This window comes from Giraffa tippelskirchi, chromosome 9 (assembly GCF_054371585.1).
Source record: "Giraffa tippelskirchi isolate mGirTip1 chromosome 9, T2T-mGirTip1v1.2.pri, whole genome shotgun sequence".
NCBI classification, from domain to species: domain Eukaryota; kingdom Metazoa; phylum Chordata; class Mammalia; order Artiodactyla; family Giraffidae; genus Giraffa; species Giraffa tippelskirchi.
The window spans coordinates 33,594,831-33,619,221 of NC_137283.1; the positions used below are offsets into that span (position 1 = coordinate 33,594,831).

Here is a 24,391-nt window from a genome sequence, read left to right on the forward strand (position 1 = left end):
TTGGCCCAGGTGTCTGAAGCAGGGGGCCTGGTTGGCCTTGTTCCTGCTATTCCATTAGACAGCGTTAAAATATGTAAAGTAGGAAGGAAAAAGAAAAAAAGGCTCCCTCCCGATTCTGATTCAGTTTGGAAAATGCAGGTTTGTATTGGCAGATACTCCCTTTGGCCTGAAGCTGGGCTCCGTGTAACTTGGTCAGTGAATTCTCTGAAATGACAGACGCTGAAGGGTCTTTACCTTCCTTCTCCCTAAAGGGCCTGTGTTCCCCGATCTTAGACTAGTGGATTTACTGCCTGAGAGTTAGGCTAGCAGCATGACATCACAGTAGCAGGATTATACATAGATTTGGTGTCTTCCTTCATGCCTTCCTCCATTTCCTAAGTGAGTTGTGCAAAGAGCAGGGGAGAGCGGACAGCAGATGAACATGACTTTCTCACCCTGACCTCGAAGGGAAAGCACCTCGCATCTCCATCCATCCACGGTTGATAATTCCAACAGTTCAGGCTGTTTTTGTTTTTTGTTGAAGATTTATTTGATATATTTATTTACAGCTGTGCTGGGTCTTGGTCGCTGCTGAGTCTTTTCTTCAGTTGCAGCAATCGAGGACCGCTGTCTAGTTGGAATGCACGGGCCTCTCACTGTAATGGCTTCTCTTGTTGTGGAGCACGGGCTCTAGGGCGCTCGTGCTTCAGTAGTTGCAGCTCCTGGGCTCTGGAGCACTGGCGCATAGGCTTGCTTAGTTGCTCCACGGTATGTGTGATCTTCCCAGATAAGGAATCGAACCCGTGTCTCCTGCGTTGGCAGGTGGATTCTTTACCACTGAACCACCAGGGGAGCCCACCATTCAGGCTTTGAAGGGCAAGTTTTGCTGGTGTGTTTGTGGTTTTTCAGAAGAATAGTAGTAAAAGGTGTCATGTATTCAACAAACATGTAGTAGGAACCTCTGTGCCTGTGCAGTTGGAGCCCAGAGTGACCTGGAAAAGACACAATGCCATCACATGTAGGAGGTTCCTGATGTATTGTCTGCGGACATGATAGGTCAGTTAGCTTAATCAGCATTCACCTTGGTAGCCCTTAGAGTCTCCAGATTCTCTCCTTCCTGGGCGGGAGGAGGAGGAGATAAATGATCGGAACTTGCCAAGGAACCACATGGCTGAGGAGCTGAGACCACTTTCTGGGGATAAGGCTACAGGCAGGTAGGTCAGGGGAAAAAAGGGGACCAGGCAAATATCCAGCTGTATCTCTGATGATACTGTGAGCAGGGACAAGGTGCTTTTTCCTCATCTGGTGGATGAAGGGGTTGAAATACCCACAAAAGTACACTTGCAGCTTTTATATCCCTTCCATGACCAGGAAACTGAGAGTTGAGGCAATAATGTCACAAAAGAAACACCGACCCTGCTGTCCCATAACTGCTCTTGCTGCCTTATGTCTTTTCGGACAGATAGCAGCTTTGTGGTTTTCAGTTCAGACACTTGTGATTAGGGACTTTTGCCTCTGGATTTTGTTTGCCTGTCCAAGTCATCTCTTCATCTCTGTGTTTGGTTTCTTGTCTCCCGAGTCTGTGTCAGTAACCCTGGTCCCTTGCTCACATGACAGAGCTCTCATCACCCACATACCAGTACCCTGCTTCGCTGAGGTCACACTTGGGAAGACTGTGTGGGGAAAAGGGTTTCAAGCCTGGCTTTACTATTAGGGCCTCAGGACAGAGTTTTCTAGAGTTTCGGGGAACTGGAGTCCTTCAGGAAAATTTCAGTTGGTTAACAATTTCTGATTAAAGGAATCTAATTCAGTTAATGTATTTGTCAAAGAGCAGATTTTTATTTGCATTGTGTTCTGCAGATAAGGCCAAAGCCATTTGTCCTTAACCAAAAAGCATTAAACTCAAGGAAAGCTTTTAATAGGATTGAGTTGGAGTGAAGGAGCTAGATTTCATGAAATGCTTCTCAGAAAAAGAAACAGACTTTTGTTCAATGGGGGCAGACTCTGCTGGTAGATTTTCACATTTGAGTTTTTTCTTTCTTTCTTTCTTTCTAATTTGAAGTCCAGGAAACTCAAGTTACAATTCCCACAGCAATAGTAATTTCATGTGATGCATAAGTGACATTTCTGGGGAAGAAAAATTTCCGCTTTTCCTGTGGTGTTACTGCACTTGTATCATTGAGGAGATTGGTTCCAGTAGAAATGGTTCTGTGTGTGTGTTTTTTTTTTTCCCCTTCAGCCCTAGGAGTAAAATGCTTGCTGTAAAACCAACTTGAGTTGTAAAGCCCAGCAGCTTTGTTTCATGTGTGTTAGGTAGGGTGTTAGCCATGTGGCCCTCGGCTTTGTCCACGTAACTTCTTTTCCTCTTGGTGGTGTGTTTTGGACCCTGTCCCTTACCCATGTTTCCTGGCTTCCTCTCCCCCTCCTTTGGCCTCGATTAGGTGGGAGATCTAGGCTAAGACTCCTCCAACACTGTTACCTGTGACTTTGTAATTGTGCTGTTAAAATCCTTAGGTCTATGTTGCATTTGGAAACACAGCAAAATATTAATCTTTTACTTCGAATCTGGGGGAAATTTTTCTGAAAGCTTTTTTTTTTAATTGAGAGAAAACTAACTTAAAACACTGTTTTAAACGAATTTCAGGTGTACATCCTCAAACACAACACACCCCTCAACACAATCTAATTTCAGAACACTGTCATCACCCCGAAATAATCCCCCTACTCCTTAAACAATCACCTCCCCATCCCTTCCCTCTCAGCTTCCTGAAAACTCATCTTTCTTTTTCTTCTTTTGAGTATTTTTCTCTCCCGTTAGCAAATGTACCTGGAAGACTTAGAATTGAATCATTTAAATAAAAATATCAGAAGCAGAATGAACTATGCAGTTGTGTATTTTGCCGTGACCACTTAACTGAAGAAAAACTGATTAAAGGCATGGAGTATTTAGCATTACTTTATTGTTACTTCCAGAGACTAAAACCTGGAAGGAACGAAACCTGCTGTCCTGTCTGTGACCCCACTTGGAGCCAGTTAGATGGAAGGAGCGCTGGGTGGGGCTGAGGGACCCCAAGGCTTGGAAGGATGGAGCGAACTTCTCTGGGCCAGGTCTGCTGCAGACGTAAAATCAGTAGTGATATTTAACTCTCCCTCTGCCTAGCAAACCCTCTAGAAGAAAGGGGCTGGATCAGTCTTCTTTGCAGGCCCGTTCATGGGCAGATGAGGTCACATTAAAGAGTAATTGAAAAGCGAGAGCCTTAATGCAAGGCAGTGAGGACCTGGGCTGCTTCCCGGTGCTGGAATCCATGTCTCTGAGGGCCCAGCCCAGAAGCCAGGAAGAAAGGAGCCCCCGACTCCTCTTCAGAAAATTAGGCTAGGCTTTGGGACCTGAGCGGAGGCTGTTAATAATCAGGTGAAGTTTTACTGAGTAATAAATAGTTTCTGGGCATTGCTTAAACAGTGTGTGAGTGTACCTTGGATTCAGGCCTCTTGCTTTTCCTTTACTCTGCTGCCCTTGAAACTTTCTCTCTATTGCTTCCCCTGGAAGAAGGTCATCATTTGTAGACATAACAGTTGATGCTGAAATCTTTTTTTTACCATGGTGTTTCTCCCCCTAAGTGTGAAATCATAGCTTGTCTTAAATAGTTGACTGGTAACCTTGGATGGTGGATCTCTTTACATCACGTTACAGAGGACCTGTGGGGAGTACAGGTGTGTGTAAGGCAGATCAGAATTCTCCCCAAGGTAAAGGGTTACCCATCCTTCCTTGGGGGAAACTTGCTGGACCATCCATGAATCATCAGGTTAAGAGTGGACTTAACCAAGTTTAAGAGAAAATGGGCAGTTTTTTCCCTCAGTTTCTGCTTCTGAACTGTGTCCTCCAATAATAACCTAGTTTAGCCTTGCTGGTGAAGGAAGGCCAGTTAGCTAGGGCACTGGAGTAAAAGAACCTCCTGTGGGTTCTTGGCATCTTATCTGCTGCGGGTTTTTGGACACACTCTCATCAGGATCATGGAGTTAGTAGTGACTGAAATGCTTTAGGGAGAAACTGAACATTGTGCTTAGTCCCTCAGTTATGTCTGACTCTTTGTGACTCCATGGACTGTACCCCTCTGGGCCCCTTTGTCCATGGGGATTCTGCCCTGGTTTGAAAGGCTGTAAGTCAAGTGTGAATGTCCAGTTCAGATCCCAGATGCTGAAGGGAAGCCAGGGCCCTCATCAGAAGACAGCACAACAGGAAAATATACCTATAGCGGGGGCTTGGGTTCCTCTTCTGTGTCTTCAGAGACGTGCTAACCTTCTGCCTTTCTTGCCCAGATTTCTCTGGGTGCATGTGAACGAATTCTTCCCTCTGGATAAAATGTCACACCCATTACCTTGGGAGACTGTGGCTTTGCCATTACCTGTGTGGTTCTCAAACTGAACGATTTCCCAGAATCGCCTAGAAGGCTCACTGGACCGTAGGATGGCTGGGTCCCAGCCACAGTTTCTGGTGCGGCAGGTGTGGGTGCGGTGTGATTACAGAACTTGCTCTACTCACAAAGTCCTGGGTGATGCTGATGCTGCTGCTCTGGCAACTCCCTGCCCTTCTTTTGAGAACCACTACCTGAGCATCTTTAGTGATGGGGGTGGGTGGAAGTGGGGGTGGGAGACTCCTTACTAACCAAGCTGCTCAGGTTTTGGAGGGCAGTAAATTATTTAGACAAATTCCCCATGTCACCAGTGTGGGCAGAGGCATTTATTTGGGACGGTGGGGCTCCAAGCCCTGGTTAAGGTATTTATTTCTGAGGAACGTGCTGAGAGCAGTGGACATCAGGCAAGTGTGGGCAGCACAGCTCTGCCTATTAATGGGTGATCACACAGGTCTCCCCATCAGACCTTCACGAGTTCCTGGGAGGCAGGGAGCTCCTCAGCAAGCACCTTCTCCTGGCAGGAGATCTGCTCCTACCTCCCACCTCGGTGTTGGGTGTTGCAGCCCTCCTTATAGCCTGCGTCCCTGGGCAGGAGGGCCCGGGCCGGGAGCCGCTGTTAGTACTGCTTACCTTTCTGCAGATTATCAATCACTATTATCAGATGAAACTTTGCCCTCGACTAAGACTTGAGTGGTGCTGCTCTGTGCCAGGCGGAAGTTAAAAGGAACATCTGAAAGACAAGCATAGCGTGCTGTCGGCCCTGATGGGGGGTCAGAACGTGGGGCCTACACCTTCCTCCCACCCCAAGTTGTCTGTGACTCCGGTCCTCGACTCGTGTTTGCCTGGCCTTCTGCCCCTGGGAGGCTGTTGTCCAGGCTGTCAGTGGGTACAGGAAATGAAAGGAAAGTGGAGGAAGCGAATGTCAGGGCCCAGGGCCCACGTGCAAGGCCGAGGAGAGGGGTGCCAGCCTGTGCCCCACGTGGAGCCCAGGACTGATGAACATGCCCTGCCCACCGGAGCCCCTGCCCTCGAGGGATTCACAGTCTTGCTGCAGAGAAAGATGAGTAAACTGGCAGTTGCCATGAACAGTCAAGGCCTGGGGACTGTCTCAGGGGCTTCTCACCACCGTCACTGATGGGCTACAAGACGAGGAAGATTCCCAGACGAAGTGACATCCTGTGGATCCCCTTTCTCGCCTCCCGCACAGGAGTGTCGGTTATGGGCCTCAAGATGGGGCAGCACGGTGCTCAGCTGACACGCTGGCCGCTTGGAGGAACAATGGGAGAAATGTTCAGAAGACATGGCTGGTTCCACGTTAAGGCCAGTTTGCTCCCCACTCCCCGCTCCTTCATCTGTCAGCAGGCAGGCTGCTCCGAAGAGCCAGCATTGCTGCTGCCGGAACCAGGACGGGACCCTGGTTCTCAGACCCACAGCCGCCTCAGATGCTAGACACGACCAGTGGGCCTCGAAACAGAAAGTTAAACACCCAGTTGACAAAGCAGCTCTCTGTCCTGTAAGCTTCCCCTAGATTCTGTAGCGCGCATCGCCTCTTGCCCGGAGTTTCAGGGAGCCTTTCACAGGGAAAGGAGCCGTCGAGGCCTCTGAGGTGAGCCTGCCAAATGACGCACAGCCCTGACTTGTCGCTTTCCTTCTCTTTTCTTTCCTTATTTTTTTCTCTCTCTCTCTCTTTGAGAGTGGGGGTGGCGAGGCAGCCGGATGAGCGGCCCATCTGCATATCATTTGCTGAGAAAGTGAAGCAAACGCCAGCTGTGGGGTCTGGGGAACGGAGGAAGGGGCGCGCCCATGGAGTAGGAACTTGGTCACGGAAGTCACTGCCTTTTTTTGGGAACCCGGTAGCTTAGGGTCTGTTGGCCAGAGTTGGCCTTCGTGGTGTGTCTAGTTCTTTTCTCCCCCCTCTCTGTCTCGTTTTTTCTGATGACCATGTAAGCTTTAAATAGATTCCCAGATCCAGTGGGAATGGGGTGCGGGTGCAGTGTGGATGGTCTTGGAAGGAAGTGGGTGCTGACCCGGCAGCATCGGGAAGGGATGGGGAGCTGCCTGGTCCGTTGCACAATCCCCCATGTGAGAGGAGCTGGCCCCCGCCCATGTCCACAGCCTCCTTCCAGCCGGCCCGCTTCCTCCCCTCCTCCCCCGCGCCCACTTCCTGCAGGTGGCTTCTGTAATCCACTTACCCGGGGGGAAGGCTCGCCAGCGTGTGCACCTAATCCGAAAATGGCCGGCTCGACTTTGACCCCCGTGGTGACCTTGCAAAGCAGACTGGGCCGATTGTGTCGGCTCACACCTGGGAGCCATTTTCAGCTTTTACAGCCCAAGTGGAAGAAATGTGTTTGCATTTATGCCGGGCCTTCGTTTCACGAGGCCTATCATTGTTGGGCCATGAGGACGGAATATTAGATTCCCCCTGCTTGTTCAAAGGCAAGGGTTTTAAAGACGGGCCAGTTTACCTAGTATATTTAAGCTGAGTCGTACGAAACTGTCCTGTTTTGTAGTTCAGAAATGCTCAGAGCATCCCCAGACTCATGATGCTTCAGCCTCTTGAGATAGAAAATTGCAACAGTCTCTGTATGTAGTCACAGATGTTGGCAGGCATTGCTGTGTGTCTGTGCCCAGGCCTCATCTCATTGTGTTGCCTCTGCAGGCCTAGGAGGCACAGGGTCTGTTGTTAAGCACTTTTTACAGATGACAGGCCTGAGGCACAGAGAGGGCAAGACACTTACCTGAGGTCACAGAGAAAGTGTCAGAGGTGAGTCTTGATCTCATTTCTGTGCACCTCTGGGCTTCGTGCTCACTGTGTATGGGGAAATGTGTGGTCTGGGAACCTGGGAGGGTCTTGTCATTTCACATGCCGACATTTCAAATTGTGTCAGGAGGGGAATTCCTCTAGCATGTAGCCGCAAGGCTCCGATGTGGCTCTGGGGTGTGGATGAGAGGCTGTGCCCCATGAAGGGGGTGTCTCTTCAGGTTGTGTTCCCACCACTGAACGTTGAGAGGCCCTCAGTATGATTTTCATCAGCAGATGCAGAGTGACAGGAAGTCCTCCTGAAGATCAGCCTGACTGGCCCCTCACCCCCAGTCACCCTCAGAGGTTGACTGTTCTGAGCTGGCTCTGGTCGCCCGTCCTGTGAGGGTGCAGGGCAGAGGACTCGCCGGCTCTCAGGTCTCTGCAGCCCCAGGCCTATTCAGTTGTGCCAGCAGCTCCTCAGACAGTGGCCCTCTGCCCTCCGACACATCACTTCAAGGCGAATTCCTCCACAGTTTCCTCACTTCCTGGAAGCCTTTCAGACGCAAACAGCTGAGATAAAGGTGCCAACGTGTGGGTCTTTCTCCCCACCCCTTCAACAGGAGCAGGAGCCCAGGGTGGCAGGGCTGCAGGGCGCAGCCAGGTGACACTCCTGGGGTGCCCTCTCTGGAGGCCCCTGGTCTCTACTCAGCTGTATGGCTGTAGTCTCTTTGGGGGCAAAGAAGCTTCTCTTCAGTGGGGAGGGCTGTGAGAGGCGGGCTGCAGGAATCACTTTGTATCAACGGGCTCCTTCCCCCGGGAGTGTGGGGAGAGGGAGGTGTCAGTGTGTTCACCTCACAGCGCCTCCTGGGTCACGAGGGCCTTATGGAGACTGGTTTAGAGAACGCTGCCTCCATCACCTCTGGGCCTTGGTTTGCTCACTCGTGCAATGATGTGTGCCAGTACACCCAGCCACGGGGCCTCACGAAACCCTGCGTGTCTCAGTGCAGGCTCTGATGCCTAGTGGAGGTGCGTCAGACGGAAGGCGTGGTTGGAGCTGGCCTTGCTTTGGTGTCTGTGTGCCAACGGAAGTTGATGTTCTCCACACCAAGCAAGCCAGGAGGTTGGTGTTAGAAGCGGAGGCAGAGGCTCGTCACTTCCCTGAAAACGGACTCTACTTGCCATTCCCCATTGTGGCTTGTTAACCTCCATCCTTGTGTGCGTGTGTGTATGTGTGCGTCTCTCTGATGCTTAGCTTTCTCCTGTATTAATTCCTGCCGTGGGAACTGTTGCGTGCACCGGGAGAGTTGGTTTCCCTTCTCTTTTCTCGTCGCTGGGCAGAGGTGCAATAGCAGTAGAGCTGTGCAGGCATCCCCCATAGTGTCTCCCATCCTGCACTGCACAGTAGCAATACCGAGGGAACTTGAACAAGCCTAGATGCCCAGGCCGCATCCCAGGGCAGGTTAAAGGAAAACCTTGGGACTCGGGGGCTGGGGGTTTGTTAGTGTTTGGGGTTGTTTTTTAAGCTCCTTTCCAGGTCCTTTCCACGCGCAGGTTAAATTAATCAGTCACAGCTGGGTAATTGCAAGTGAAGGGTTTTGTCTCTCTCCTCCCCCTGATGCCTATCACTTAAAATCCGCAGGCTCCCCTGCCTTCCTCACCTTCACACCTTCTTTTTTCTTTCTTTCTTTTTCTTTCCAGTTGGTGGAAAAATAAATAAGAAGGCTGACTTTTAATTTAGTACTTAATGCTTCTATGGAGTCCCTGTTAGAGGTTTTAGTTTCTTTCACCACTGATTTAAGGGAAAGATACTGCAAAGTTGGGCTTCCCTGGTGACTCAGATTGTAAAGAATCGGCCTGAAATGCAGGAGACCCGGATTTGATCCCTGGATCAGGAAGATCCCCTAGAGAAGAAAATGGCAACCCACTGCAATATTTTTGCCTGGAGAATTCCATGGACAGAGGAGCCTGGCAGACTGCAGAGCATGGGGTTGCAGAGAGTCAGGCACAACTCAGCAACTAACAGTTTCTACTGCAAGGTTGGCCCTTTAAAATGAGTAGGAGTTGCTTGTGGCATCGTGGTGTGTGGGACAGCCTGGTTGGCCTGGTGAGGCATGGCCAGCTCAGTTGGTGATCACAGAACTTGACTGTGGGTTTGCCACTAAATCTGGATTATTATTATTTTTTTTTACCTCCTGAAAGCCAGATGACCCATATCTCATTTGGATTCTGCTTATAAATCAGAGAAGCCCCACTACGATAGTGGCGTGGGGGGATCTCTTTATAGTAAAACAATAGGCAAAATTTACATCAGACTTTATAAATCTTTTTCTTTATAATTCTGAAAGTAAGACTTTAATTTTTTTGTTGTTTTTTTTTTTAGTTTGGACCATTTTTAAAGTCTTTATTGAATTTGTTACAGTATTGCTTCTGTTTTCTGTTTAATGGGTTTTGGCCACACAGTACGTGGGATCTTAGCTCCCAACAGGGGATCAAACCTGCGACTTCTGCATTGGACGGTGAACTCTTAACCAGGACTTTACTCTTAATTAGGGAGAAAAGAAAAGAATATGTAAGCATAAGATATAGGCAGTGAATGTTCCCTCCGATTCCACCGAAAAGCTGTACTGTAATACAGCAGATATCTGGTCCTGACATTCCCTGTGGATAATTATCTGTTGGTGTTCTGTGAGGGTTGTGTTTGGAATTGTCCCCTTCAACAGGTCACAGAGAGTAACTAGAATTTTGGAAATAAGAGGGAAAAAAATCCCCTTGGACTTGTTGGGAATGTAACGTTTTCTCCAAGTGTCATTCTTTGCGTATGGAAAAGCAGTGGTTATCAGCGTGCAGAGTGAAGTTTTTCTGCCCCATATTGTTGTTTGGTTTTGGGAGATAGCGTGAGGACTGGCCCTTCCTGGGGCTCCCCCTCCTCCTGGCCTTGCCGACAGCCATGATAAACCCTTTCACCACTTGAGGCTCATCCCCCTCCCCCTCATTCTCTAGTGTGTGTTAACAAGAGTCCTGATTTGGGGATGCTCCAGCAATTATGTGGTTCCAAGTAAGAGTCTCACGCCTGTCTTCACTTTCCCCTGTTCCCTGAAAAAGAATCCTAGCTCCTGGAAGGCTCAGGAAATTGTTCCAGGAGATGGATTCAGAAAACAAAGTGCTGTGCTTCATGGGTACCATCAGACCCGTTTACTGGTGCAGCCACAGTCCGCACTGTCCCTCTCTCGGTAGCCCTGTGGTCACCACGGAGAAGAGAAGACACACAGCACATTGGCAGGGACCCTGCCTGCCCCTCCTACGGCCGCTCCTTTATGGGCATTTGAGCAGAGAATGTTGTTGGCCCAGTGTCTGTTCACCTCCAGCTGTACGTGGGGTGTTGGGGCGACTCTTCTGCTGTCAGGAAAACCCCCCGTCTGTCCTTTTGTCAGGCTGTCACCCAACAAGGCACTTCCTATCTCTTGAATTCAGAATGCAAGCCATTCCCAGCATAGCGGGAACAGGAAGAAGCATCTCTCCGGTGAACATGGCCTCCCACTCAGTTTCCAGCCCTGCCTCTTCCAGAGACATCGCTACAGGGCCTTTCACAAGCCACGTTTCCTTTCCGGTCTTCTGTTCCCTCAGCTGTGAGGAAAGGTCCTGGTTGCATACCAGCCACACTTAGCCAGGTTAAGGATATACATGGTTTCTTCCTCTCCCGCAGGCCCCAGGTGGCACCTGGGCTGTGTATTCCCTGGGGCAAACTAGAGAACTTCTGTTGTGGGTGACCCACTAGCTGTGGGACCCTGGGTTCCTCACAGAGGCTCAGATGCTTGAGTTCTGTCTCGTGGGCCAACTGCATACCCCTGTTGAGAAGCTGCTTAGATGGTACAAGGTTCACATCCTAGCTCTTCCTGGTCACCACCAAACCTGAGACATACTCCCCAGCTCTGAAGGAGTCCTCACGGCCTCGGCTCCAGTGGGGTCAGGGTTTGGCCCTTCTCTTCAGCTCCATTCTCTGCCCGTCATGACCCCCCACCCCACAGAGCTCCACCCTCATCAGCCTGCACATCACACCTACCACCCAGTGCAGTGCCTGCCTCTCGGTGGCCCCGCAGTCAGTGTTTGAAGAGGAAATGAAGGATGGAGTCTTTGTAGCTTCCCCATCATCTGTGGGGTAAATTCTCCGCTCTTTCAGAGTTGGCCCCGGTTCCTTTTCTTCCTGGCTCCTCCCCACTTCCTACCTCGAACTTTACATCACATTGCTCATGATGGGAGCCCTCACAGCCCAGGGCTCTGCTTCCAGGCCTTGTTCATGTTGTCACCTTGGTCTGGCTGGAATGGCTGTCCCTCCCTCAGCCTCCCCTCAGAAGCACTGTGTCCCCATCTGTCAATGCATCCGTCACCTCTGTCTTTCTCTGACTCCTCAGCTCCAGGGAGAAGGGGGTCGGCTATACTGCGATCAAGTTTACCTTTTTCTTACAGCAGTTGCACATAGAGGTACCCCATATATACTTGACTGCATAAATAAACTAAGGACTAAATGAATGGTTTAGTCCAAGAATAAGTGAGTATGAATCTTAGGGCAGATATTGTTTAGTTTTAGACATTTATCATCCATGTGAAGGGACACATTTGGGACAAGTAATAACAGAAATGGTCTTTTGGCGGACTTCCTAGAGGGTGCCTGGTCTTTTCAGCTAAGAAAGAGGACTCGTTTTCATTGATTTATTGAAAATCTGAGCAGACTGAGCAGATGTTATAGGAGGAAAAATAGTTGACATTACCCTGTGAAAGTCAGCATGGCTTTGGGGAGGTGTGCGGGCCCGGGATCCCATTGTCCAGGTGTGAATCCTTATCCTGTTCTTTTCTAGTAGTAGCTTTGGAAACCTCGGTTTGCTTAGACATGAAATTACTCTTACCCTGGAGGGTGTCAGGAGAAGGGCTGTCCTGGTCTCCACTCACCTATGAGAGTCAAATGATGATTAGGAAATGGGTTCTGTCACAGTGAAGGTGGAGAATCCTGCAGACCCCTCAGTGCGTCCATCCCGACCCAATTACTAATCTGTAGTCAGGAAGTTCAGGAAACCCAGAGCTAAAGGTCAGCAGCCTTCTTTACTGCAGGATATGTAGAGGCTTTAATAATGAGGGGGTGCAGCGTGGTGTCTCCTACATGAAATGAGCCCTTGATCTATGAGATAAGAGTTGCTTAATGAAGAAGGTGGTCTTGTAGTCAAAAAAGTTAAGCAAATGCAGAATTGAGCAGAATGAGAAGGTACCTTTCCTGAACCTGCTTTGGGAGTCTGCCAGGACTGACAAGGGAGGAATATACGCAGTCCTTCCAGAGCCTTTTGGGCTGGTGTTCGGGGATGGTGTTCTGAGAACCTTGTGTCTGCAGGGCAGGCCTGACCCGTGTCCACCACCATCTTAGTCGACTCCCAGCAGACCCTCCCGCTTGGCTACAAAGTGCTGGATCTCGGCCCAATTACTGGACAGGGAACTGAGCTGTAACTCCTGATATACCAGACAGAAGGCAGTGTTCTTCCCAGTCACTTTTGTCAGCTACACATTTCTCACTGAGTCCAAACTACCCCGTCCCCCCACCCCACAATTCCTTCCTAATCAGTGGAAAGTAATTAAACAGTTTATGCTTATCCCTAGATTTCGGAAATTTCACAGAGTCCAGCAGTATTGGCTGCTTGGCCCTTGGAACCGAGTCATACTGGGTAGGTTTCTGCTGGAAACCAAATGAGGTAGCAGGTTGGCTGTCTGATTCCACCATGAATTTCACCGGAGTTTCTCATTCCACTATTTTGCCATGTTTTTTGATGTTTTAATTAATCTTTTTATTTCGAGTTGATTGTGGATTCTCATGCTATTGTAAAAAATAACATTGAAAGATCCTTGTATACCCTTAACGCAGTTTCCCCCAATGACCACTGCTTGCAAAATTTCATACATACAGGATATTGACTTCAATACAGGCAAGATAAAGAACATTTCCATCCGCACAAGGATGTGTTGTGCTGCCTTTTTATACCCACACCAACTCTTTACTGCCCCATACCTTTGGCAATCTCTAATCTGTTCTCCATGTATATAATTTTTCATTTAAGGAATGTGGTATAAATAGATGGGGAAATAGATAGGGAAACAGTGACAGACTTTATTTTGGGGGGCTCCAAAATCACTGCAGTTGGTGATTGCAGCCATGAAATTAAAAGACACTTGATCCTTGGAAGAAAAGACCAACCTAGACAGCATATTAAAAAGCAGAGACATTACTTTGCCAACATAGGTCCGTCTAGTCAAAGCTGTGGTTTTTCCAGTAGTCATGTATGGATGTGAGAGATCTTTATAAGAAAGCTTGTGTGCTGAAGAACTGATGCTTTTGAACTGTGGTGTTGCAGAAGACTTGAGAATCCCTTGGACTGCGAGGAGATCCAACCAGTCCATCCTAAAGGAGATCAATCCTGAATATTCATTGGAAGGACTGATGCTAAAGCTGAAACGCCAATACTTTGGCCACCTGATGGGAAGAACTGCTTCATTGGAAAAGACTCTGATGCTGGGAAAGATTGAAGGTGGAAGGAGAAGGGGATGACAGAGATTGAGAGGGTTGGATGGCATCACTGACTCAATGGACATGAGTTTGAGTCAGCTCCGGGAATTGGTGATGGACAGGGAAGCCTGGTGTCCATGGGGTCCATGGGGTCGCAAAGAGTCGGACATGACTGAGTGACTGAACGGAACTGATATAAATGGCTTCATACAACATCCCACCTTCGGGGATTGGCTTTTTTTCAATCAGTATAATTCTCTGGAGATGCATCTAGGTCGTTGTGGTGTGTATCAGTAGTTGGTTCCTTATTACTGCTGAGTAATATCCGCAGTGTGAAGGGACTGTACTTGGTTTAACCGTGCACTTTCTGTGGACATCTGGGGTGTTTGCAGATTTGGGCTAGTACGAATAAAGTGGCTTTGAGCATTTTTGTGTGAGCATAAATTTCCATTCTATGGGAGAAATGCCTTAGAGGGTATTTGCTGCATTGTATGATACTTGCATGTTTAGATTTTTTAAGAAAGTGCCAAACTTTTTCAGCGTGGCTATACTATCTTACATTCCTGCCAGCAGTGAACGATCTGGTTCTCCACAGCATGGCCAGCATTTGATATTGAGAGTATTTTTTATTTTAGCCATTCACAAGGTGTATATTGATATTTCCTGGTGGTTTTCAGTTACATTTCCCTAATGGCTAATGATGCTGAACATCATTTCATGTACTTACTTGCCATCTGTGTATTCTTTTTTGAGTAATATCTGTTCATTTCTTTTGCCCATTTTCTAATTGGATTGTTTGGGGTTTTTTGCCGTTGAGTTTTGAGAGTCTTTTATATATTCTAGATAATAGCTCTTTGTTGGATGTGTTTGAAAATATTTTCTCCTAGTATGTAGTTTGCCTTTTCATCTTAACAGGATCTTTCCCGGAGCAAATGTTTTCAATTTTGGTAGAATTATAGTGTGTTAATTTTTTAGTTTATGAATTGTGCTTGTAGTATCAAATCTAAAAAGTTGATCTAGCTTGAGATCCCAAAACATAGATTTCTCCTATGTTTTTTCTAAAAAGTCTTTAGTTTACATTTGACATTGAGGTTCATGATGATATATATTTTAAAATCTGAATCATAGGAGAAAATTTGAAGCTTGTGGTTTCATGAAAGGAGCAGAGTAAGGATGGGAACCCAGAAGGGGCGAGATGCTGAAGTCAGTGCCACTTTGATGTCGCATCGAGTCTTATCCCCCTAGTGTGGGTAAGAAGGACTGTTTTAGAAGCCGACTCCTTAATCCTGCCCATGCACATCCTCCACCCTCCCAGAGTGCAGTCAGGTCGCATGCTGAAGGCTTGGGAAATTGCGTGGTAAGAGATATCCTAAATCATATGATCGGGAGATCAAAAGTCTTCCAGATGGAGCAGGAAGCAGGCCCGGCTTTATTTGTAAAGGCCTATCAGTGGTGTCGCTCTCTGGAGGTGGGAGAGTCTCAGAGGCCACAGCCAAGTGCTGAAGCAGCTTCCTCCACGGCTGGAGCTACAGAGCTGCTGGGGCCCTGGCAGGCAAGCCCGCGGACAGCTGGCAGTGGCCAACAGAGGGAGGGGAAGTCTCAGGAGCACCCCAGCAACCACAGGCCCATCCCTGTCCTCGTAGCCACAGGCCGTCTCCAGAGAACAGCGTGGCCTGGAGCCAGAGGGCAGCTGGACTTGCAGGCTGTTAGCTGGGCGACCCCAGAGCCGCATTGTACCCTCTCTGGAGGGTGGAACAGAGGGTGTGCAAGTCTTTTCTGCTCCCTGAAAAGTACCCAGTTCTGTCTTGTGATACTGACTGCCTGAGGATGGGAGAACCGCTTTTGACACTCTTATTTAGGGCCTGCACTCGTCATCTTAAATAGAAAGGTCTGTCAGGGCCCTGCAGCAACTATGTGCTGATGTCCTATGGGTTGAGGGTCGGTGGGGGGTGTGTGTATGAGTGTGTGTGTGTATGAGTGTGAGAGGGACAGTGGGTGGTGGCAGAATGTGCACTTCCTCCAGGTGTAGTCAGGTCCTGCCTCCTTTGGAATCACAGGATCAGGGGTGGCCCTGGTGGATGCTGGGAAGAGGGGGAGGCACACGGTCCTGTCCAGAGAAGCCCGCTTCCCCAGGGTCGTTCTACCCATTTCTGTTAACAAGGCGCCTCCACACGCAGGTCGGAGGGTGGCATGAGGAGTCGTGTTGGGCTCCAGTCCCTCTGCGCTCCTTCCTGCTGGTTAGCCTTCCTACACCTCATCACCCCCATCTGTGAAATGGGGACGGTAGCAGGGTCCACCTCTCAGGTTGTCATGAAGATTGAATGAGCTGAACCAGAGCCTGATTCCTAGTGAGCACGAATGGAACACTAGATGTGTTAGTCCTTGTCCAGCTCCTGTATCTCCTGAGAATGAAGTATGTGCCTCCTCGGTGGCTCAGCGGCCACTCAGCTCCGTGTCCTGCCCTTTGCTTTGTCAAGTGGCGTGCACAGTCTCCTGAGCACCTGAGTCCTTTGGGCAGCCTGGTGGCCGAGGCTGCAATGGGAGCCCAGCCCAGAGAGGAATGAGGTTAGGTTTCCTTTGGAAATATTGAGTGTGGCCTCCATGTTGTTCCTCTGCAGTGGTTACATTTTCTCAAGTCTTCAGTGGTGAGGTGGATGAGAAGGAAAAGCTACCACCACTACGAGGAGCTATTGACACAACCTGTTGGTCTCAGATCCCTGAGCGGCCCTCTGTGCAACCCAACAGTGCAATCATGTCACCCGGCAGGGAGCCAGTTCACCCAAGTCTCGTGCTGGGGAGCCATCAGTTATAGAAGTACCCACCGCAGTGTCTTCACATCCTCCAGGGGGGTTGTGTGGGCATCCCTTGTTTGAGGCTGGCATTCATGGATGCTCTGACCTCCTGGGTTCTGATCACTGCCTTCTCTCCATCTTTCCCACCTTTCTTTGCCAGGAATGGTAGCCTCGCCCCTCGAATCTAGAAGAGTCTGTGCCTCTAACTCGTGGTTAGGCTTGCCCTGCAGAGCCTCCTTGAAAAATATAATGAGAAACTTGGCAAGTCCAGTTCAGCCCTCAGCCGTGCAGCACTGGTGGGCCCCCGACTGACATTGGGGTGTGTGGCTCGATGTGACTCGGCCTGGCAGCCAGGCCCCTCCCCATTGAGATGCAGAGGATCACACCTGTGTGGTGGGGTGTTCAGGGAGCAGGCCGCCAGGGCGAGGGGAGAGAAGGAGAAAAAAAAATAAGGGGCTTAGTCAACTCACGTAGAAGGGAAGATAAAGCCAAGAGGGGCCATGTCAGCTTTGACCAGAAGAGAGAAGCTCTCTGGGCATTTCTGACCCGGGGTGTCCCTCTGTGGATGGGAGTTCAGGTGGAGTGGCTCGCTGTTCCTGACTTTTCCATGTCCTGGCCCAGCTTTGTGCTGCCCTGCGCTGCCCAGATCCAGGGCAGATTACCTCCCTGTGGTCACGGAACCAAGTCCCCAGCCAGCCCTTAGAAGTGCCTGCCAGTATGAAATGGCTCAGCCATCTCCCAGGGGAGCACAGTCCAGATGTGGCCCAAAAGGTGTCCTCAGGTCAGCTTGTTGGGTTGGAACTCCCTGCTGGAATTTCTCCTCCTTTTTCACTGTGGCCGAGGCAGGAGTAGGGAAGGGTATGTGTTGCAGTGATAGAGATCCTGGTTAGGGCCAAGCTGCCCTTCCTGCTGTTGGGGGGCAAGGCGGGGGTCTGTTGGCTACTTGATGATGATTAGAGGCATCATCTCCACCAACCCCAGCTGATCAGTAAATATTCAAGGTCAGTTTGAACTTGGGAATAGGTTCACACAGTCAACCTGAAAGTCCATGGTATTTGACATTTTCTTCTAAGGTTATCAGTTAGCTTCCCAACTAAAAAGTTGATTCTACCTTACACCTCTCACTTTTTTCCTTAAAAATTTTTTAATTGAATAGTGGATTTTGCCTCAGAGTAGTTTGTTTTTTTTTTTTTTTTTCTGATTAACATTCCTTTGTTCCTGAATGTGGTAGCGGATATAGAATACTGAACTAAAGTTGTAAGTCATTGGTTTATTCAACAGATTTTTAAAAATTTTACTTTATATTGGAGCTAGTTGAAAAACGTGTTTCAGGTGTTCAGCAGAGTGATTCAGTTATACAGATACATATATGCATTCTTCTTCAGATTCTTTTTCCATTTAGGTCATTACATAATATAGAGCAGGGTTCCTTGTGCTGTGCAGTAGGTCCTTGTCAGTTGTCTGTTTTAAATATAGCAGTGTGTACCTGTCAATCCCAGACTCCCAGTCTATCCTCCCCTGCCACCCTCCCCCCCCCAGTAACCATAAGTTTGTTCTCTAAGTTTGTGAGTCTTCACCAGATATTGATAGTCTTTTATGTCCTCCACGTGGTCCTAGGTGACTAAATCCCAGCCCTTGTGTAGCTTACATTCTAATGATGTAATGATCTTGGGACTACTTAATACCTTAGGAAGTTTTGTTTTGTTCTGTTTATAATTAATAGACTTTTAGACCAGTTGTAGGTTTACAGGAAAATGGAGCAGAAAATACAGAGGCAGCCCTTATAAACCCTGCCCCCTCTCGGGTGTTCACTGTTGTTTACGTATTGCATTAGTGTGGTGCTTCGTTATCATTGATGGACCAGTATTACTACATTACTGTTAACTAAACCTACCGTTTTCACGAGGGTTCACTGTTTGTGTAGTACATTCTATGGGCTTCTGCAAATGTCTTGTGGTATGTATTCACCATTACAGTATCACACTGAATAGCTTCACTGAATAGCTTCCTTGCCCCAAACATCCCATGTGCATCACCTATTCATTCTTCTCTCCTCCCAGCCCCCTAGGAACCACTGCTCTTTCTACTGTCCCTGTAGTTTTGCCTTTTCCAGAATGTCGTGTATTTGGAATCATACAGTAGATTGCCTTTTCTGATTAGCTTCTCCAACTCAGCAATGTGCGTTTCCTCAGGAGGTTTTGTTTTTGTCCTGTGCTTGTAGTTTGGATTAGATCCTGACGACTTGCAGTCCTTCGTGACTTGGGTCGCTTTTGACTCCACAGAACTGTAGTGGCCGACCGTTGACTGTGCCTAAGTTGCTTCATTCCAGATGCTGGGCTTCCAGCTCCATGTGAATAAGCTGGTGGGTGGGAGAACCAAGCACAATCTGGTGCATCAAGGTGCCTGGGGACCTCCAATCCCCTTCACACAGAGTTCATTGAAACAGTCTGTTGAAGATCCCAAGGGGAAAGTGACCCTGAAGGAAGTGAACAGGTCAGAAGGTCGGTTGATACAGGCCAGTCCTGCCTTTCAGAGTGGCTGACCCTGCCTGGCGGAGGCTGTTTATCCCGCCACTGGACTGCTCTTGTTTTTTATCCGATCTCCACCTGAATAAACAGATCCGGAACGTCATCTGCAGCCAGGCTGAGAATCTCGCCAAAATTCCCCAGGGAACTGGTGATTCACCAGCAGCGGGTGGGGGCTGTGAGCGAGACAGAAGGAGACCTGCTTTTTCGGAGTCTCATTTCCTGTCCAGCAAATAACCCAGGCTGGGCCCTTCTCACAAGGCACTGGTTTCTTGGAGCAAATTATCAATTTATGCAATAAAACAGATGGTTTGGGTTTTCATTTTTAAGATGATGAATGCAAAGCAGCCTAGTGAGAGGGTGATGCTTTTAAATGTCATTCTGAGAAGAGAAACTTTTCCTCAAGTTGGCCTAGGAAAGCTCTTCTGAATTCACGTTTAAAAAATCTCTCTATTTTCAAGATGCTTATGAGCATTGGTCCCAATGACGGGCATATTCACAGTTTTCTTGCCGATTTTGAGACTTAAAATTGCTCATTCTCTTTTTTTCCCCCTTTTTTGGTGCTCATTAAGTCCCTACTTATAATAAAATTACTCTGTTTGACTCCTGAACAAGATTAGATTGAGCTTTGTTATGCTGTGTGGTCCCAGGCTATCTTCCTAGTGCTTTACATGGGGGAAGGGTACTGGAAAAGGGACACATGGGGGCGGTAGCATCTCAGAATGTGGTTGAATGAGCCAGCATGAAACATGGTGCTTGGATCAAATTACTTTTCAGATTCATTTCAGCCCTGAGGGATTTGGTTAAAAGGAATGTACCAGTGTCTGCAAAGGCTGAACATAACTGTGTGGCAATGCCACCCTAGACGCTGATGCATGCTAGACCTGCAGACAAGTATGCACCGAAAGATACGTGCAAAAGGCACGTTCCTCTGCATGAATGTGGTTTTTGCAGTAACCCAAACTGAAAGTTACTCAGTATCCATCAGCAGTAGAATGGAAAATAAATTGCTGTAGAGAAGTACTACACAATGATGAAAAAGAATAAAGTCCTGCTAATGCAACAACAAGCAAGATGTTTGTTTCCTGGCAGGAAAGCTATGACAATCCTAGATAGCGTGCTGAAAAGCAGAGACAACTCTGCCAACAAAGGTCTGTATAGTCAAGACTGTATGGTCTTACCAATGGTCATGTATGGTTGTGAGAGCCAGACCCTAAAGAAGGCAGAGCACCAAAGAATTGATGCCTTCAAACTGTGTATTGGAGAAAACTACTGAGAGTCCCTTGGACAGCAAGGAGAGCAAATCTATCAGTCTTAAGGGAAGTCAGCCCTGAATACTATTTGGAAGGACTGATGCTGAAGCCGAAACTCCAATATTTTGGTCATCTGATGCAAATAGCTGACTCATTGGAAAAGTCCCTGATGCTAGGGACAATTGAGGCCAGAAGGACAAGAGGGTGTCAGAGGATGAGATGGCTGGATGGCATCACCAATGCAATGGGCTTGAACTTAGGCAAACTTTGGGAGATGATAAGGGACAGAGAGGCCTGGTGTGCTACATTCCATGGGGTTGCAAAGAGTCGGACACAGCTGGGCAAGAACATGGATGGGTCTCATACGTAGAGCAAAAGTAGCCAGATACAGAAGAGTAAATATGGAACAATTCCATGTAGATGAAGCACAGCAATAGGCAAAATTAATCATAGGTGATAGAGATTACAGTTGCCTTGGAAAGGAATAAATGACAAGGAAAATGACAAGAAGCATCCTGCTGGGATGTTGAAAATATCCTGTGTCTGTCATGTGGTTACATGAGTGCAGACACTTTATTAAAATGCATTCAACTCTATGTTGATCATTTATGCACTTCTCAGTATGCCTGTGATATTTCAATAAAAACATTTGCAAAAAGAACAGCACCCCCCCACAACACATGGCCTGTTGTATACTGCTATATTTTTCAACAAAGGAGAAATCATGATCTTATTTGTTCTTGAATGATGAATGTCTTTTAGCCCTTGCAGAAATTCAGTTGAACCCCCGAGGTAGCCATCAGGGCTGCTCTGCCCGGCACTGAGTTTTGTACTAAATCATTAATACCTTGTGTGCACCTTCATCCTCCTCATTGTGATCAGACCTTGGAGCACCTGCTCCAGGTGGGGCATGGGGTTAGGTACAAAGTCATAGGAAGAGTTCCAGGGCAGCACAGTGACGGACCAGGTGCAAAGTGCGGTGGGTGCTCCAAGGCTGCAGGGTGTGGCATTTGATTAACCATGTCTGCCAAGGTCACTCTGGGGAATGGACTGGGGCAGGGATGGGAATGGTGGCAGGTGTGTTACATTTTTCCCTCCATTTCCGGGCCAGATTGTGTGAAACTGTTTCTTAGCCAGAGGTTCAAATGAGGTGAGAGCTATAATGTGAATTTTGCTGATTATGAAAGACATGATTTTAAGGTAACATCATGGAAGACTTGCTGTTTGTAGTAATTGTTGCCACTTCAGGAGTTGACCACTGTGAGTCACCACGCTTGTCTAGGAGAGCCTGGGGCATGCCTGCTTAGAGTTAGGACTGCTCTGTTGGCTAGCTTCGATGTGTTTCTTTTTGCCTCACTGGAAGAACTAAAAAGAGTGAGGGTGCACAAGTGTGAATCTCTGTTCTCAGATCACCCTGTCAGCCTGCCTGCTCCACTGGCCCCAGTCAGGAACCTGGATCATCATCTGAGGTGCATAACAAATGGTGTAAACTTAGGTTCCATTTCACTTCCTGAAGGGGTAGAGAAGGCATCAGTGGGGAAGGCATCGATCAGTGAAGTCTGACCTGGGCACTGGAGGGAGCATTGTAGGTTCTCTCTGTTGCAGTGAGGCACTTAGCCTCATTTTGCAGGTGATTAAACCAGATCCAAAAAGAGTGATTTGCACACAGTTTAAAGCCAGAATTAGAATCAGAGCTAGAATTAGAATCTGGGTCCCTGCCCCCAGAAACCCAAACTAGTTGCTGAAGTGTAGACCAGGGGTCAGTAAACTACAGAGGGGCAAATCTGGCTCACAGCTTGTTTTTGTAAATAAAGTTTTATTGAAACACAGCCACACTCATTGGTTTACATATTGGCTACTTTTACACCCCAGTGTCAGAGTTGAGTTGTCATGACAGAAACCAAATGACCCTGATAGCCTAAAATATTTAAAATCTGGCCCATTATAGAATACGTTGCTGACCCCTGGTGTAGACAGTAGGTGCATAATTTCAGCAACCAGCAATAATCCATTTGACCCCTCTTGACCCTGCCTTCTTTGATCTCCTTGCCCTTTCTTCCTGGCTGTTATCTGTGACATGGGATCTTTCACACCACTCACAGGACTACCTTGTAAACCCCAGTTTACAGAACTATAGTGGAACAGTCACTTACGATAAAAACTTTTAAATGTTGGTTTCAAATGCCTCAGTCTGTTTTCCTGTCTAATTCAACATCAGCTCTGAGAACATGGCCAAGTGGAGAGAGCTTATCTTGCCGCTGTCCGCCTTTGAAGCCTGATTTTATTTGTGAAGCCTTTAACAGGTGTTGGTTTAATAGACTTCTGTCGTATTAAGTTTTTTGTGTCCCAGAGGGCAGCCAGAGGGGGAAACCAACCCGGGATGGACACGCAGGCGGCGTGGTCTGCCCCCCGCCCCCCAGTCCCTGTCACCGGTTAGAAGTCCTCGCGTCGCACTGCCCCCTCCGCTCTCCTCACTCTTTGTAAACCTAAGGGCATCCCTTTGTAGCTTGTCTGCACTGTTCTCTTCTTTCCATCCAGATTAGCCTTAAGAACTGGAGCTTCCTCTGCCTTATTTGCTGAGCTTGGCTCCCCTCGCCCTCTGCAGACTCATCGGTCACACAGGCCTTTGGGAGGCTGGTACAAAAAAGCAGGCCAGACTGAGACCGATGACGCAGACTGAGTCTTTGCTGACCTGGGAAGAGGCGGCCAGCATTCACATCTAGCCAAGCTCAGCCGAAGGCTTATGGATTGAACCTGGGGTGGTGCACTTAAAATTCTGCCTAGAGAGCCTCTCGGAGGGGCTGGCAGTTCCTCCTCCCCTGGGCTCGCGTGCTGGCTCCTCTCGTGTCCCAGCTGGGCTGACTGCAGGCAGAGTCCCGATGTCTTCAGCAGTAAAGCAGAGATGATAGTGAAGTAGAGTACCTTCCTTGTGAGATCACAGTGTCATTTCATGGAGCCATCACCAGGGCCTGCGACTGACAGGTGTCCAGTAACTGGTCGGCTGTTGTCAAGAAGAGCTTGGACAAAGATTCAGAGGTTACGATGATGACTGTGGGCCTTCTTGAAAACTGGACAGTTAGTTACATTAAAGGACTGATAGGGCCCCTCATGGTACACATGGCAGTAAAAACATGCAGGGTTTTAGAAAAGTAGGACACCCCTCGAGGAGGCATGGGAGGCTTCCCCTGCCTACTGACTGTTCGCTCTAACCTAGAGGGATGGGTGTCCAGAGGGGGTGTCCCCGAGGGGGTGGGGTTTGGTGGATTGGGTCAGGGATGTGGGTCTGAGTCCCACTTGCTCCAGGAGTGAGAAAGGGGATTGTTGGGGACCCATCAGATCTCTACCCCTCCGCCTGAGTCCTGCAGAAGCTTCAGTCTGGGATTTACTTTGAAGCACAGCTCCCCAAAGAGCCCCATCTCTCAGCGTCAGGGTTTTTTTACACTGTACAGCTGGAACAGACTCGTGTCGTGCATGAAGCTACGAGTAAGAGCTCTGAGTCAGCTCTCTGCTCCCCAGGGAGGAATTGGTTCTGCCTTTTGGCATTGAAATGCAGCAGACAAATAGGAAACCATATTCCTTCTCTTTCCAGAGCAACTCCCACAAACCAGATACTGATCCTGACTCTGAGGATACAAATATGGCTAATAATAAGAACTCATTTTATTTATTGAGTACTTGCTTCAGGTCATGTCAGCCCAAGGGGCATAGAAACTTGACACCCCACTGTATAGGTGTGAACACACCTGTGAGTGGTGTAATGGGGATTTGAACTCAGGCAGGGCTCTGCTCGTGGCGTGTTCTTCAATGCTGTGTCATGTTCCAGCCCATGAAGAACTGCTGGCCTTGGGTGGAATTGCTGGGGTCCACAGAGACATCTAGTAAGATGTGATTCTTGCTCTGTGAGAGAAGGGAGACAGAGCTGTGGGGTCAGCTTTCCTGAACATGAAGAATTCAGGAAGAGTTTGATCAGGGCATTGAGCTAGAGTCTAGAGCAGAGAGACCAGACCTGGGGGAGAAGATGACGCACAAGCAGCTCTGAAGTCACTGTGGGCTAGGTCATTTGCCTCTGAGCAGAGCTGCCACAGAGCAATTGGCAAACTCTTTCCTTCATGTTTCTTGATTATACTCATCGGCTTGCGTGGTTTT

The 24,391-nt window shown here is 48.4% G+C and overlaps 1 protein-coding gene and 1 long non-coding RNA gene across 7 annotated transcripts in view; one reads left to right on the forward strand and one right to left on the reverse strand.

Moving 5' to 3' along the window:
• The window catches only part of LRIG1 (leucine rich repeats and immunoglobulin like domains 1), a 539,770-nt gene that overhangs the window by 476,966 nt on the left and 38,413 nt on the right, over positions 1-24,391 (forward strand). The window lies entirely within an intron of this gene.
• LOC145520942 (uncharacterized) lies at positions 2,922-6,629 on the reverse strand. Its single transcript, XR_014064937.1, has 5 exons — positions 6,584-6,629; positions 5,515-5,657; positions 5,022-5,121; positions 4,227-4,330; positions 2,922-3,675 (listed from the first exon to the last, which is right to left on the reverse strand). It is a non-coding gene; the product is annotated as an uncharacterized LOC145520942 (long non-coding RNA).